A 4,765-nucleotide genomic window follows, 5' to 3' on the forward strand; every position below is an offset into this window, starting at 1 on the left:
AAAATATGATTCCAATTTTGTTGAGTTTGTATTAACATACTCTAGCTAGAAAAAATGATAAACCCACAGTAAATCTATTTTGAATAGGGTCTTTCTATTTAACCCTAAATAAATGGTGATTTCTGGTGAAATTCATTAGAATAAAAATAGGTAACATATGGTCATGCAAAAAAAATTGTACAATGTTATTGTGCTAAGATGAGGTTAAAAAATATGAAATTTGTTGTTTGACACTTCTCACTAGGTCAAACCATTTTCACTAAAATAAGCCTATGTACCTTGTAATATTTATAGAGGATGATATACTTGTTCAGTTGGCATGAAATTTATACAGTAGCCTATTGGGAGCATATATGAGCTACTGTCATTGTCTCAGAATTTACTATGCACTTCTGATATATGTTCCTTATTTCACCTTAGTGTCCAAATAAATTAATAAAGCATTATATAATTTATTGGGGCTTGACCATTATGTTTTCTAAAGTGTATATGATGTCTATGAACTATTGGTACCATTGGTTGTGCCCAGATTTCAATGCTTGTATGCAGTGAAATATTAATTGCTTTATAATTCAATTATAGTGACTGTTTTGGACAGTTTCTGTTGTTAAGTACATTGCATGGATAAAATGATGTTTGCTGTGAATCTTGTCAATAACAAAGTTGTAGATAACTTACTTATCTTTCTTTTGTCAAATTTTCATGGACATAGGATAAATGGTTTGAGAGTTATAGCTATTGGAAGTTGGTCTCCAGAAATACTTATTCTCTGGAATTTCTGGATAGATTTGGAAAATATCTTTGTTTGACCTTGATAGCCATTGAATCATCTTGAGATAACTATAAGAAAGTTGTAGTCAGTTTTATAAGCTTTCCAGAAAGTCCGAGATCATAGTATTTGGTTGGGTAGAACTCCAGATATAGCCAAAATAATTAGCTGAAGTTTACAGTCTAGGAAATGACTAAGTCAAATTGTAATTGTTTGTCTTATGTGATGCTTGTGTAGATGCTTAGGCTAATTGAGATTAGTTGTTAGCTATAGGTTCTAAGCCTCTTACTGATGATGAATACCTTCATCTTTGGTTACTAGAACTTGGTGAGTGTATGTTTCTTGTACTATAGAAGAGATATGCAACTACTTAGTAAAGATCAACTAGAAGAAAGCTATACATCTACTTGGTCAATGAATGTTAAACTTATCATACATCTTGCGGATAACCATGCTCATGCATATACACTTCATCATGTCATCTCATCTCTTATGCATTCATGATACTCATTTGTGCATATGCATGCAATAGGTTCCCCGAAAGGAGTGACGCAACTCGAGTTCAAACCCGAGGGTTAGGAAGAGCAGCAGGCAGCCCAGGAGCAGGAGGTTCAGGCGGAAGGAGAAGTCAACCTAGAAGATCTTCCTGAGTGTGCTGATCACCAAACTTCCTCATTTTTGGAAGATCAACCTGGAAGCTCTACATCTATTTGCCAATTAGAAACCCAGCAGCCCTATCTTGTTAGAAGAACCTTTGAAAGGCTTCATAGTGAACCCTACCAACCTTCCTTGGTAGTAGGTTAAGAGGCTTGTGACCTCGGGCAAAAGGGTAAATCACGGCTCATGGTGAAAGTGTACAACTCTGCAGAGTGTAAAACTGTTATAACAGCCATGCTCACGGTCATGAGCGGCCTGGGAACTCTTACAGAATAGATGATCATTAATGGTTAATTGTTTATGCTATTCATTAGTCATGTTTACCTAATCATGTGTTTATGTAGGCTTGTGAATAAACTTGTTGCCACTCAATTGTTAAAATTGTGACTCACTAAAAGCTAATCATAGTAAACTAGTGTCAACCTTTTCAGCCTCATGAACCCCATGTTATATTGTTGAGTACGACATGTGCTTACGCTTGCTTTACTTTTTAAATCTTTGGAAAAATCCCGGATGGATACCAGATGGCTAGAGTTTGGAGGAATTAGGCTTGTGATCAATCAGTCAGTTATCCCTATGGAGTTAGAGTCTTCACCTAAAGATCAAAGTTGTCTTGCTGTTGTTTGCTGTCTAAGGTTATATCCTTTATACTAAGTACATTATATATTGAGCATTGTCTTTTGATATTACCCTTATTTGTAGCTATATATGAGATTTGACTTCTTGGGCTCACATATGGTGCGTATCTGGTTTTGTCCTTAAAATTGGGTGCTACAACCAATTGGGAGCAGATGAAGCTACCACTTCTATAATCCCATGAAGGAAATCACAAGAGCAAAGGGGTAGAGATCACTCTCTGAGTTTTGTTAGCACACCGCTAAACAAAAAGGGTTCTGGTTTTTTATTATCAAAAGTCTTTGATTGCTTAGGAGCACAGGGATATTTATACTAGGAACAACCCTCCTAGATAGGTATGAACATGAGATGGAAATGAAAAGATAGAGTATGCGAAAAGACTTCTATGAAATGGATTTCCAAGTGTCTTCACATGACTGTCAGTTTCTAGAGTAGTCTCCACTAAAAGAGTTGTAACTCCCTAGTGGGAAGTTGAAATAATGAGTTGTTTGTTAGGTGTGAAAGTAGACTCAATAAGCTTCTATCCATGTGCAGCATGCATCATGAAACATTGTAGAATGGTATGGTTTTGCACGGGAAGTTGCACCGACATCAAGATAGAACATTTGGGTAGTATAACATTCTTAGAAGTGTTGAAATTATAATCAGTTAGGAATGAATTCACCTGCTCTTGTAGTTTCTTGGCATGACTTCTTGTAAGTGGCCCTTGATTTGTGTCTTTTATGTTGGATGGTGGATGATTGATTCTTGAGCTAGCATGTACAGTTGGGATGTCCTCATCACAAGGTTTAGCATTCTTCTTACTGAGCAGGTATTTCAAAGCAGCATGATCAGTGTAAACAATCACCTTAGCTCCTACTAAGTAAGATCTAAATTTGTCAATAGCAAAAATAATAGCCAGGAGTTCTTTTTTAGTTGTTGCATAATTAAGTTGAGATCCTATTAGAGTTTTACTAGCATAGGTGAAAGGTCCCAATATGGCTAGAGGGGGTGAATAGCCTATTTAAAAATCTACAAACCGACTAGAGCAATTTGATTAGTATAACAAATAGCGAAATGCAAACTTACTCTAGCTCTACAAGGGTTGCAAGCCACCTATCCAACAATTCTAGTTGTTACACTATGCACACAATTTACTAGGTCACTACTCACTAAGAGCTCTCACAATTGCTACACTAAAGAGCTCCGCTAGATGAACTTAATCCACAAAACAAGCTTTCAATTCTAGCTACACTAAAGAGCTTGTTATAGCTAGTTTGCGGAAATGTAAATGAGTAAGTGAGGTGATTATACCGCCGTGTAGAGGAGTGAACCAATCACAAGATGAATACTTTATCAATCACCAGGAGAATACCAAAGGGCAAGAGACAATCAATTTTCTCCCGAGGTTCACGTGCTTGCCAACACGCTACATCCCCGTTGTGTCGACCAACACTTGGTGGTTTAGCAGCTAAGAGGTGTTGCATGAACCTCATCCACACAATTGGACACCGCAAGAACCTACCCACAAGTGAGGTAACTCAATGACACGAGCAATCCACTAGAGTTACCTTTTGGTGCTCCATCGGGGAAGGTACAAACCCCCTCACAATCATCAGAGATGGCCACAAACAATCACCAACTCATGCCAATCCTCCTCCGCTGCTCCAAGCCGTCTAGGTGGTGGCAACCACCAAGAGCAACAAGCGAATCCCACAGCAAAACACGAATGCCAAGTGCCTCTAGATGCAATCACTCAAGCAATGCACTTGGATTATCTCCCAATCTCACAAAGATGATGAATCAATGATGGAGATGAGTGGGAGGGCTTTGTCTAAGCTCACAAGGTTGCTATGTCAATGCAAATGGCCAAGAGAGTGAGCTTGAGCCGGCCATGGGGCTTAAATAGAAGCCTCCACGAAATAGAGTCATTGTACCCCTTCACTGGGCACAACACGAGGTGACCGGACGCTCTGATTAGTTTGACCGAACGTAGGACCCTAGCGTTCAGTCACCCGATGCTTGCCACATGTCATCGGCTTCAAACGCCGATCGCCCGATCTCAACGGTCAAGTGATGACTGGACACGTCAGTTAGAAAGTGACCAGATGAAGGACCCCAGCATCTAGTCGTTTCCAGTAAGGTTCCAAACATGAAATTTCACGACCGGACGTGTCCGGTCATGCTCGACCGGACTCACCCGGTGTCCGATCACTCAACGTTTCCTCTATGCGCCTCATGTCAGCGTATGTCAGCACTAACCAGATGCACCCTGCCAGTGTCTGGTCACTCTTCGCACCAGCATCCGGTCACAAGACCGAGACGTGTGCTCATAGCTGCTACTGACCGGACACAAGACCCAGTGTCTGGTCACTACACCACCAATGTCCGGTCACTCTGTGAACCCCTGTCTTTTCTATCTAGGGCGCCGGTGGCACCATCGGACTATTCGCACTCTATGGGCGGACACTCTACCGGTGAAGTTTCTAACCCTTGCTCAAATGTGCCAACCACCAAGTGTATCACCTTGTGCACATGTGTTAGCATATTTTCACAAATACTTTCAAGGGTGTTAGCACTCCACTAGATCCTAAATGCATATGCAATGAGTTAGAGCATCTAGTGGCACTTTGATAACCACATTTCAATATGAGTTTCACCCCTCTTAATAGTACGGCTATCGATCCTAAATATGATCACACTCACTAAGTGTCTCGATCACTT

The sequence above is a fragment of the Miscanthus floridulus genome, chromosome 12 (genome assembly GCF_019320115.1).
Source record: "Miscanthus floridulus cultivar M001 chromosome 12, ASM1932011v1, whole genome shotgun sequence".
Lineage (NCBI taxonomy): Eukaryota > Viridiplantae > Streptophyta > Magnoliopsida > Poales > Poaceae > Miscanthus > Miscanthus floridulus.